The following is a 13,359-nucleotide window of genomic DNA, read 5'->3' on the forward strand; positions in this document are numbered from 1 at the left end:
TCACCTCTCCCTGTCCAGCATCTCCATCTCCAATCGGATGTTCCCTGTCCCATATTTTAATGGCTGCTCCCCATATAAGTCCCCTTTCTTCCCCAGTAAATAGTATATTCAAAATAGACATTAACTCAGCCCAGGTATACAGACTGGGCCCCAAAAATTGATCAGTTTGTTCAGACAACCCTACCAGATCCTCAACCAGGACCTTCATTTCTTTTTTAAATATTCTGACCTCCCCACTGCTGAGGGGGACACTTACAAACCCAATCTTTGTCCCCTATTGGTACCTCCCGAAGGGGATAAGTCATTACGTTCTTCCCCTTTTTCTTTTTTTTTTAAAGAAATATTGCAATATTTCTAGCTCCCCATAACTTCAAACACCAATTCATCAATTCATGCTTGACTAACTTTAAAGCCTGTTCCAAACTTGTAAATATATTTATATATTTACGTACATTTATTCAGTATTTAATATTCAAAATGTCAAATGCATACAGTTCTCAATTTTGAAATCCACTGTAATCACCCAGTTTTAGTCCCTTAATTTAAATCCAAAATTAGTTTTCTTAAGTAGTCCTGACCAATCATTGCTCAATTACAATACTATAGGTCTTGAAATAATCAGAGCTGCCTTAAAATTATTTGTCTATTCCAGTTTAAAGAAAAAAACTTCTAATGCATGAACAATGGCCGAATCCAAGGTCACAGATATTAACCATAGGATCTTGTTTTTACTACAATCTAATGTTGAACTGAAACTTCAACTGTCCTCCATAAATCGCTTTCATGTAAAGATAGAAGAGATTAGTTAGAAACTGATAGTAAGGCAGTCATGACCTGTAAGAAGAACAGGAGTTATCATTCTTTTTTTCATAATCTCTATAGAATCCTTAACCTTTAAAGAAATCATGTTAAGTTTCCATAATAAGAATCAGATTCAAAACAGTCCCGGAACTCAAGCTCCAGGGACTAAAGCGCAAACATTCAATCACCAACAAACAAATGTGCATTCAAACCAAATCACAAAGGGTTAAACTTTCTACCAGCTGTACAGCTCTCTTCATTCTCTCTCTCTCTCTCTCTCTCTCTCTCTCTCTCTCACTCATCGACAAATAAATTCAGATATTTACAAACCCAGTCTTTGTCCGACCTGAATTTTGGCCAAAAGAGGCGGGACGAAGAATGGATTCCTTAGTCCATATGCATCTTTTTCCCCTGTACAAGTATTATTTTGCCAATTCCACAACATCCTCCCCAAAGAACTTTCTGGAGGTATGTTGTAAGGGACCCCGCCTCCAATTCCATTGCTTTTTCCTCCTTTTGTTTTTCCCGGAGGCTTTTTCCTTACCCACGGCACAACCCATATTGAGTTCCTTCGTTAGTCCCTTATTAACTACTAAAACTCAATCCCGGCCACCAAGGCAATACTTAAAAGTCAGGTTTCTTACCTTGGTCTGTGCACAGAGTTGCCTGGCCCCTTTGTGCCGTATTGTCTATCGAGCTCCTATCACTGTCTGATTCAGATGTCTCTCTTGTGGGATTCGTACCAGTCGCCCAAGGGAGCAGACCAAACCAGGACACGAGACCGCTCCTCAATGGGGAACGGGACGCGTCTTCCCAGTGTCCAAGGCCAGCCACTCCCCCCGGTGATGGAAGAAAATCCCGGACGAGCCCCCACTTGTGAGAAACAAAGCCCACTCACTTCAATAATTTCAGTCCGAGACAAGATCTGAATCAATAGTGTCATTTATTTTACACTTGCAAGTGGGTGTGATGTCCCTTTCTCAAGGCAAGGGACATACACACACTAAATTCAATTCATACATAACATTTATATGATTTGATGTCTATTGTTTTACACTGCTCCCTCCCCTGCTTACATCGTCCACTTCCCTAAGACCGGCCCCCATTACCCCTGTTTACCTCTTGCCTTATCCGGCCTTGTCTGTGATAAAATGCTTATTTCTGGTCTCACAAGGCTGTTTGACCTTACCCTGTTATAGGTCATTGTTAGGCATATCCCTTCTTCATCATTATCTACCCCCTTCATCTGTGCCTTTCCCGAGGCCGTTCTGATCCCTATGACCCTTTTAATTGGGGTTTGTTCCTGTGTTTTTGTAAAAGTGGGAAGCACATGTTTATACCTACTGTTTGTACAGGCGTATCTAGCTTAACTTCATCCCCTCACAACATCTTATCTACTTGCCCATAATGTCTACCTTCTGACATACAGTTTTAGCTAATACAAAAACAATTATATATTTCCTCCACATCGTTTCCATTCTTGTTGACCCAGCACTTGGCTAAAACAATTACCCACTGGTGTGAGTTCACCTCCTTTGTAAAATGGAATTGCAAAAGTAACACTAATCCTACTGATATCCCACAATGTGCAGCCCTCCCTGGTAGAGATTCATAGGGCAGGATTTACCCAGAGCACATTCAAACCCAGAGATATGGATGTTTTCTTTTCTGGATTTGTTTCTTCATCCATTTAAATGATTTGGATGTGAATAGAGCCGGTACGGTTTGTAAGTTTGCAGATGACACCAAAATTGGAGGTATTGTGGACAGTGATAAAGGTTGTCTCAGAATACAATGGGATATTGATCAGATGGGCCAATGGGCTGCGGAGTGGCGAATAGGGTTAAATTTAGATAAATGTGAGGTGCTGCACTTTAGAAAAGCAAATCAGAGCAGGACTCACACTGAATTGTAAGATCTTGGAGAGTCTTGCTGAACAAAGAGACCTTGGAGTGCATGTTCATAGTTCCTTGAAAGTAGAGTCACAGGTAGATAGGATAGTGAAGAAATTGTTTGGAATTCTTCCTTCGTTGGTCAGAGCATCGAGTAAAGGAGCTGTACAGGGCATTGGTTAGGTCACTTGTTACATTGTGTGCAATTCTGGTCTCCCTCTTATCAGAAAGAGGCACTTAAACGTGGAAGGTTTGAGAATTATTTTTTAAGGATGTTGCCAGGGTTGGAGGATTTGAGTTGCAGGGAGAGGGATAATAGGCTGGGGCCATTTTCCCTGGAGTGTCATAGGCTGAGGTGTGATGTTGAAGAGGATTATAAAATTGTGAGGGGCATGGATAGTGTAAATAGACTAGGTGTTTACCCTGGGTTGGTGGAGCCCAGAACTAGAGGAGAGAGGTTTAGGGTGAGAGGGGAAAATTCAAAAGGAGCCTAAAGGGCAACCAAAATTGTGACATTTAAAAGGCATTTGAATAGCAAGGGTTCAGAAGGATGACGGTCAAGTGCTGGCAAATGGGAATAGTTTAGGTTAGAATATCTGGTTTGCATAGATGGGTTGGACTGAAGAGTCTGTTTTTGTGCTAGACATCTCTGACTGTGGGATCATAAAAGTGAACACTGCTCTGATTCACCTCTGGGCTTCTTGATGTCCACTTGTTCGTTATCCAGCTTCCTCAGTCTCACATGAGTGTATTTTTGCCATGTTTAGTATTTTACCACGACGTTCACAGACCTTTTTGTAAATGAATTGTCCACTGCTGCCCGACTCCTGACCATACGCTGCTCCATTATCAGGTTATTTTTTCCACAATATCTTTGACAGTCAAGAATTCTTTTTTTCCAATAGTGAGTGGATTTTTCTTCCATTTCTGACAGTCAAATTCTGCACCATTTTTATTCCCTATAATTCATATTGCACTCCCTGAAACATCATGTGTATTTCACCTTCCACAGATACCAGTGATCATTGCCAAAGCCCTGTTGCCTGTGGAGAGGGTGATGTTTGACTTCCTTGTACAGCTGCAGTTTGAATGGTGAAGGCGTTCCCACAATGTGGTTGGGTAAGAGACATTACAGATTATTCACTCAGCAATAGTGAGACGTAGAAGATATCTGTACAAATCCACATGTTTTTAATTTCACAAAAATATTGAGAACTTTTGACATAAGGCCACAGCTGGAGAATATTATGTCCAGTGACCAAACCCATTGCCAAATCAGCAATTTTTCAGGAATGCCTTAAAGGAAGAAAACAGATCTTAAAGGGTGGGAATTGCAGACCATGTTGCCTTGGAATCTATAGAAACAGTGACACTGCTGAACTCAAAAATAAACACATCATTGGGAGACTAAACTAAAATGAGTTATTCAGATATGAAAGGGTGTGTGGTGCAGGAAGACAGGAATGATTACAGCCAGGAATTAAGTCAAGGGTGTGAAAGTAAATTGTTGTTGCTGATAAATGGGAACCTTTTGATGGATCAGCAAGTTCTGGTACAAGTGAGCACTTGGGCGGTAGAGTTTTCAATGTTCTGGAGATTAAAAGGAGGATGATTGTGGGATACTGGCCAGGAGTGGGTTTAGATAATGAAATCTAGAGTCAACAAAATGAATGAATGAGAGTTTCAGCAAATGAGCTGAGACTGTGGTGAGGTCAGGTGATATCATTGAAGTCGAAATAGTGGTCTTGGAGTGCAACTGGGCTATCACCCTCACCTCACCTCTGGAATTCAGCTGTTTGTCAGTTTGTGAATCAAGTCTGTAACAAGACTAGGATCTGAGTGGCCCTGGCAGAACCCAAACTGGGTGTCACAGAAGGTTATTGCTGAGCAGCTGCTTGACAGCACTGTTGATGACACCTTCCATCACTTCACTGCTGAGCGAGTGTCCACTGATGGAGGGAAATTGGCTGGGTTGGCTCTGTCCTGCGTTTTTGTGTTGAAGATCCCTGGGAAATGTTCCACAATGTCAGTAGGTGCCAGTGCTGGAATTGTCTTGGTGGGCAGCAATTTCTGGAGCACAGCCATCAGTCTTATTGCCACAATGCTGGCAGGGCCGACAGCCTTTACACTACTTCTCCATTTCTTGATCTGATTTGAAATAAGTTTTCAACCAAGTTGATTCACGTCTGTGATGTCAGGGACCAATGTAGAAGGCTCATCCACTTGGCACTGCTGGCTGAAGATTGCTGCAAATGCTGTTGTCTTGTCTGTTATATGGATGTGTGAGACTCCTCCATCCGTAAGGGTGGGGATACCTGTGATGCTTCCTGCAGTGAGTTGTTTAATTGTCCATCACCATTCCTGACTAGGTGTGGCAGAACTACAGAGCTCAGATCTGATCCATTGGTTGTTGGATCACATAGTTCTATTTGGTGTTGCTTGCGCTGTTTGGCATGTAGGTTGGGTAGCTTCACCAGGTTGGCACCACATTTTTAGGTATGCCTGGTATTGCTCCTGGCATGCCCTGCGGAACTCTCCATTGAACTAGGGTTGATCCCCTGGCTTGCTGTTAATGGTTGAGTGGGGAATATACCAGGCCATGAGATTTCAGATTGGGCTGGAGTACAGTTCTGTTGCTGTTGTTGGCCCACAGTGAGACAGAAGGGTCAAGAGGGCTGATTGTGTGGTTGTATTTTCCAGTGCGTTAGTAGATGTAATGTGGTCCATCCAGTTTCATTCCTTTGTTGAGACTGTGCAGTGATTAATACAATGAGTGATTTGGTTGGCCACTGTCAGGAATGCAACTTTTAAAAAAAAGGTTTTGTGATTTACACATGAAAGAAGTGAAACTATCATGGTATTCGAACAGATAAAAGACTCAACAGACAATCAAGGTATTTTTCAATGGATAATTTCAGTTACATCACACTAAATGTTTGCTATAAATTCTGTGCCTTAGAATTGTGCCCTCCACAATCACCTGATGAAGGAGCGGTGCTCCGAAAGCTAGTGTGCTTCCAGTTAAACCTGTTGGACTATAACCTGGTGTTGTGTGATTCTTAACTTAGAATATTACAGCACTACTAACAGGTCAGCATGTAAACAGGCTCAGTCCAGTTAATCAATACATTTGGAAGGATTTCCTCCAAGTTTGATGACACAATATTCGTCAAAACCGTCAACTTCAACCTGCGATGTTGTTATTAACAAAAGCTTCAGGCTGACACAAATCTCCCTCCCCCACTGCAATGTGGTAACTGGGACATTTGTGGACTGTGATCTCAAAGGAATGGAGCAAACACAATTCTGACAGATTAGTTCTCAGAGATGAGTAGCAAGTTTGAGACAAGGCAGGTGGTATGCCTTCTTGCACTTAGCTTAATTTCATTTCTTATTTACAGTCGTGTTTTGCAAAGTATAAAGAACCGGTTTGTTTTCCATGGTTGGGGACTTTTATTCTAGTTGATCACAGTTGCTGCCTCTCGCTCCCCAAGTCAAATCATAGGATCAATAACAAAACAATAAACTGCAGGTGCTGGAGATCTGAACCCCAGAAACAAAGTGCTGGAGAACCTCAGCAGTTCTGAGGGCATTGGTGGAGAGAAAAATAATGTTACATTTCAATTTCAGTGACTCTTCATCTGAACGGACAAATGGTCATGAGACTTGGAGCTTCCAATGTTTAATTCCCCTCAGAGATGCTGCTGGACCTGCGGTTCTCCAGTACTGTGCTTTCTATAGTGAACTTTATTTACAAAACAGATCGGAAAAATACTAATCTCCAAAAGTGAAAGGTTCATTGCAAACATGAGCATAGTTTCCACACTTGAGTTACACAGACACGTCTCAGTTTAAAAACACGATTTAACTCAAAATAATATTCCATCTCAAAATTAACCAAGTTACACCAGTAATAAAGCTCATCCACCCAATGAGGCACTTCAGCACAACATCCTGCAGTGTTGCACACAGCCACCTTTACCAGAGAATGATCACATGTCACAAAATTGAAGGCCAAGAGCATGTCTCTTCAAAAGAGCTGAAGTCGAAGTCAAACTCAATTTTTGGAAGGATTTTTATTAAACCTGATTGAACATTTAAAACTCAGAGCATAATCGTTGCTTTTTTAAACAAAGTGTGTAGGAAACATCCCACATCTTGCAAAAGGTTCAGTTCGGTCTGATACACAGAGACAAAGGTCAAGCAAACATCACACTTTCCATTCACTTCTACAAAGGGCTGACATCACATTTCTTCAGGATTTAAAGTATTTTATAAATTGTTTGTAAAATTATTTGTCACGTTAAAGAACTGGACAATAAATGTCATTGTATGCAATAAGAGTGAAGCCTGTGACAGCAGATTTAGCTTTGGAGGGCAGTGTGTGTGCTTTCTAACTTCTGGGAGCACTTTGGGAGACTGCTCCCAGATGGTGGTAGTGAGCATATCTGGAATGCACTGTTTAGATTTAGGAATCTATGGGAGACAATCTGTGGTTCCAATAGTACTTGGCTTGTGTTGTTGGTGGACAGTAAGCAATTCATAAAGTTACTTATGTATTGTTGTGGACTCCCGGAATGGTATTCAAATCTGCCAGGTTGCCTTCAATAGTGTGAATGCATCTATTGTAAATATTTGGAATATTCCAGAACTGCCCAGGGCTTGGCAAATTCAGGGGGGGACAAAAAATCACATGGAGTAATTTGAAATTAAGAATCCAAGAGGACTTAACCACTGAAGTATTCAATTCAAATAGTTAAATGGAGTGCTCACATTTAAAATACCTGTTATCCATAGGAATGGATGGACTGACAGAATTGGGATCAAATTCCTGGCTGGGAAGTGTGAAATGTGCTTTGATAAAGTAACCTGCATTTACCGACAATAATTTGACAAGCTCGGAAATTTAACAAAACAATTCGAGCTTCATTGCTGCTCCAGTCGGGTCACAAGCTCTGTGAAAAAAAAATAACAATGTTCAGGTTTATTGCATACACTCTGAAACACATGTTCCTACTACAGATCCTGCAAGTTTCCCCAATGAGCATAGTCCATCCAAATGATGTTGCTAACTTTGGCCAACTCATTTCTTTCCGAGCCTCTATAACCTGAAGACTGACCAGAAGCAATTACTCCACATATGTGGGAACATTACCGACGAGGATTTTTTTAATTTCAGAATTGACTTCCATATATTCAGTGCCCAGAAAAGATAAAAAGCTTGTTACCTTTTATGGAGCAATGATTTAGTGGGAGTAAAACACTAACCATTTCTTGCTTAACAATCAAACTACGTCAATTTTAAAAATGAACACTTCTCAACAGTTCACTAGATCCTAATGAAATATTTTGTGCGAAACAAATCACATGATACATAGTTAGTCAGATAATAAAACAAGTTTGTTCATTGAAGAACCCAGAGGAAAAGGTAATGATATAATGTGAGTTTGATATACTTCAATCATCATTTCACGTGCATTCTCTGCATAAATTCTCCTTTTCCTCCTCGAAGTATTCAACTTCTTGAATAATTGAGAGAATGAAGTCACAGTTGTACAACACAAAATCAGACCCTTCAGTCCAACTTGCCCATGCTGACCATTTATCCAAAATTAATCTAGTCCCATTTGCCAGCATTTGCTCCATATCCATCTTAAACCCTTTCTACTGATTCAGTTTATTTTACTTTATCAGCACTTGAAATACTGACATTTTTTTTTCTCCCAACATTGGTTAAAGAAATTATAAGTTCATTCATCCAAGTTAATTTTGTAATCTTTCACAAAGAAAAAAGTGAGAACAACATATAGCTCAGTGCAAAACAAAATACTGCAGCTGTGCAATATCTGGGACCACTCTAAAGGTGAGGCACTGATACTGCAAAAGTTTGTCAGAATGGTTTCAAAGACTGACAATAATGTCTTCGCCTTCCCATAGTTAAGGTAAATGTGAGATATCTGAATTTCATGAATTGGTTCCTATTGCACTTTGATCAACAAAAAATATTCTTGGTTTAAACTTCTCAAAGGAGAAAGTGACGACCAAAGAAGCTGGATGTCAGAGTCGAAAAGTGTCATGCTGGAAAAGCACAGCAAGTCAGGCAGCATCCCAGAAGCAGGAGAGTTGATGCTTCAGGCTAAAGCTCTTCATCAGGAATCACAGGCTTCAGAAAAATAACTGGCATAGACTTATGCCAATACATATGTAGAAAGGTCAGATTAGAGACTAATTTCAGATTTGGTACCATTCAGTGCAACATTTCAGTATGATATTTACATATGTACCTAAAAGAGAAGTTGTCTAAAATTACAAGCTGTAGGATGATTATAGGATTGAACCTGGAAATAAAGCTGGTGACCCAGAATGGCAAAGTGAAGTCCCATCAGTATCGCCCTGGGCAGTGCCAAGTAAGAATTTGAGAGCAGAGTTGCCACTTTGGTGTAACCTGCAGTCTGGCCAAATTGCAGCAAAAATCTGTTCAATTTTATCTGCAAACTATTGAATGCAAAATCCTCCTTGCACAATAATGAGGCAGCATTTTGGGATGCCATTTTTAAAATATATTATTTTCAAAGTTACTCACCATTAAGAGTGATCACTTGGTGCTGTCTGCATAACATAATACGAAAAGGAATTAACAGAAAGAAACATTATAACCCAAATTCAGAGTCACTAATTCATTGATATTGCATGGGTCCAGCATTTAGAAGTAATCAATTTTTAAAAATAAATACAGATACGTTTACTAAGTATATTGGAGCACAGTCAAGTTTCTTACTGAACAGTGACAGGATTGGACAGAGTCCACATGGATTTAAGAGGGGAATCATACTTAGCAAATCTACTGAAAGAATCTACAGAGTCGAATATTAAAGTAAGAAATTGCAGGATATTTAGAAAAGCTTATCATTAAACATGGTAGACTGGGTTTTGTGAAAGAGAAACTATATTTGACAAATTTATGACAGTTCATTGAGGAGATAACAAGCAGGGTGATAAAGGGCAATCCAATTATGTTCTGTATTTGGATTTTAAAAATGCAAATGATAAGGTGCTACATAAAAGTTAATTGCACAATTTAGGAGCTCATGGTATCGGGGTAATGTATTAGCATGGACTGAGGATTGGTTAACTACACTGGCTGTTGCTGAGTCCTCACTTGGAGTACTGTATACAGTGTTCGCTCCCATATTTAATAAAGGATAAACTAACATCGGAGACCATTCAAAAAAGATTCACGTAGTTGCTTTGAGGGTAAAAGGGTTGACCTGTCAAGAATAGATAAGCAGGGGTGATCTAATGGAAACAAGATTCTGAGGAGCTTGATAGAGTAGATGTTGACTAGATCTTCTCGCACCAGTGAAGTCTCAAACCAGGGGACATTACATAAGGGAACATTCATTTTAGAAGAAGTAAAGAATTTTTTTCTCTCAGTGAATGGCTCGAATTTTCTCGCCCAAACAATTGTGAAAGTTAAATGTGGGAGGGGAATAGTTGGGTTACTCTTTGGAGGGTTGTTCTGGCTTGTTGGGTTGAAGGGCCTGTTTCCACATAGTAGGGAATCTGTGATTCTGTCTCAAATTATTTTAAAAGAGGGCAGATAGATTTTTGAAGTATTGAGCAGTTGAGGGCTATGCGGATCAAGCATAAAAGAGGTGTTGAGGTCTGGATTGGCCAAGCCATGATCTCATAGAATGGGGGACAAGCTGAAGGCGATGAATGCCCGACTCCTGCTCTGATTCCTTGAGGCTCCGTTTCATGTTTGTTTTTGTTTCCAAAGAAGAGCGTGATACAATGTGCTAAAGATCTCAAAATGGTGTGTTTATGTACTGATTTAGATTGATTCATCAATCACAGCTATACAGTCATGAGTAGGAAGGGAATTCCCTCCATGAATAAAGGAAATCTACTGCAGAGCTCTCACAAAGGGAATTCTTACCCTCAGTAAACTCTCCCATCCCATTACCCAACATATCAGCAAAAGCAGGCCGCACTGCGCATGCTCTAGCCAACAAAGTGACCCGCGGATGACTGATGTCAGCACCGGACCAATGAAAGGACGGTGGGCGGATCTGGAGGACCGAGCGGGATGTTGGTCCTCCAGCCAATCAAAGTAAATGAAGGGCGGAGCTAAACTAAACCATGTGATCACCCTCGTGCGCGGCGCCGAGTCGCCGTAATGAATGCTCGGGAAGTTATGGAGAGAAAGGATACGGTAAGGAAAGAAATAAACAGGGAAACGGGAGAAAAACTGTGTTGCTATGAGCGGAGAGGTTATACAAACAAATTGTGCACGTCGGAAAACACAAATTTGAACGTCCCAGTCCCGTGTTTGCAGTAAATTAGGAATGGCCTCAGCGCGGCTGCAGACCTGAGTAAGCGCCGCCATCTTTATTCGGGACAAAGATTCACTGGACACGTGCGCGGCCGCCATCTTTGTAGGGGGCAAGGTGCAGCCAGGCGCATGTGCAGCCTTTCTCTATTATAGAGTCATTGTGATCATAACAGCCAATACTGCTCTGATTCACCTCTGGGCTCCCTCATAACCACTTTGTCAATATATAGCTTCCTCAGTCTCGAACCATGGGTGTATTTTTGGTCTGTTTACTACTGTATTATTACTTTTATAGACCCTTTGTAAATGAGTTTTTCACTGCGGCCCAGCCCCTGACCATGTACTGCTCTATTATCAGATTACTTTTTTCATGAATATTTATGACAGTCAAGAATTCTTTTTTCCAACAAGCAAGTGTATTTTCCTTCCATTTCTGACGATCAAATTCTGTACCATTTTCATTCCCTGTAATCCATTTTGCACTCCCTGAAACATCAACTGTGTTCCTCCTTCCACAGATACCAGTGATTAATGCCAAAGCCCTGTTGACTGTGGAGAGGGTGATGTTTGACTTTCTTGTACAGCTGCAGTTTGTGTGGTGAAGGTGCTCCTACAATGTGGTTGGGTAAGTGGCATTATAGATTATTCATTCAGCAACAGTGATAATTTGAAAATAATGTCCAAATCAACAACAGTTTGTATTTTTATTATCATGCTTATAATTTCTCAAAAATACTATTGAGAGTTTTAGACATAAGGCCAGAGATGGAGATATTAGGTCAGGTGACCAAAAGCATTGCCAAAAAGCAGGTTTTGAGGGATGTCTTAAAGGTGGAAAGCAGACCTGTGAGGTTTCGGCTGCGAATTTCAGACCAAGCTGCTGCAGCAACTGTCGAAACAGCCACACAGGTGAAGTAATGAATTAACAAATGGTTGGGAGTCTCGAAGAAAATGGGTTGTCGAGGTCTCAGTGTGTGTGGTGCAGGGAGCCAGGGATTATCACAGCCAGGAATTAAATCAAGTGAGAGAACTTTAAATTGAGGGATATTGGCCAGGTGCTGGCAGGTGAGACTAGATTGGGTTGGGTTATCTGGTCAGCATGGACGGGTTGGACCGAAGGATCTGTTTCCTTGCTGTACATCTCTATGGCTGTATGTTGATTATAATTAGGAGCCTTTTGATGAAACAACAAGCAGAGATTTAGACTTTCTTGAGATTACAGGGAGGATGAATGTGGCAAGCTGGCCCTGAGTGTGTTTGGAAAATGAAGTCTGGAGATAACACAAGGTGGATGAAAGTGTATGAGCTGAGACAAGGGTGGAATCAGCGAGAAATAGTGGTCTTGGAGTGGGACTGAGTTATCACACTCACCTCACCTCGCCTCTGGGATTCAGTTAGTTGCCAGATTGTGAATCAGGGCGGTAACACAATCGGGAGCTGACTGGCCCTGGTGGAGCCTAAAATGAGGGTCGCTGATCTGACTGTTGCTGAGCATCTGCTGCTTGGTAGCCCTGTTGATGAATACTTCCATCACTTTACTGCTAATCGAGTGTGGACTGATAGATGGAAATTGCCTGGGTTGGATTGCCCTGTGTTTTTGTGTTGAACATCCCTGGGCAATGTTCCACATTGTCGGTCGATGCCAGTGATGGAGCGGTACTTGGCTTGGTGGGTGGCAAGTTCTGGAGCACAAGATATCAGTATTATTGCCAGAATATTGGCAGGGCCCATAGCCTTTGCACGACTTAACAGTTTCTTGATGTTATTCAAACTCAACCGAACTGGTTTAAAACTCACATCTGTGATGTTGGAAACCACTGGAGAAGGCTGAGATGGATCATCCCACTTTGCACTTCTGGCTGCAGATTGCTGCAAATGCTGTCATCTTTTCTCGTGCATGGGTGTGTGAGGCCCCTTCATCAGTAAGGGTGGGGATATCTGTGATGCTTCCTGCAGTGAGTTGTTTAATTGTCCATCACCGTTCACAACTGGGTGTGGCAGAACTGCAGAGCTCCGATCTGCTCCATTGGATGTAGGATCACTTAGCTCTGTTGCTTGCTGCTGATGTTGTTTGATATGCAGATAGTCCTCTTTGGTCGTTTCACCCAGTTAGCACTTCATTTTTACGTCTGCCTGGTGCTGCTCATGGCACGCCCTCCTTTACTGTCCATTGTGATGGGTGAGTGCGGGATGTACAAACCCATGAGATTACAGATTGTGCTGGAGAACAGTTCTGCTGCTGCTGATGTCCCACAGTGCCTCAGAGATACCCAGTTTGAGATCCTACATCTCTTCAAAGTCTGTCCCATTTAGAACGGTGATAGTGTCACT

This window comes from Chiloscyllium punctatum, unplaced genomic scaffold, assembly GCF_047496795.1.
Source record: "Chiloscyllium punctatum isolate Juve2018m unplaced genomic scaffold, sChiPun1.3 scaffold_145, whole genome shotgun sequence".
Lineage (NCBI taxonomy): Eukaryota > Metazoa > Chordata > Chondrichthyes > Orectolobiformes > Hemiscylliidae > Chiloscyllium > Chiloscyllium punctatum.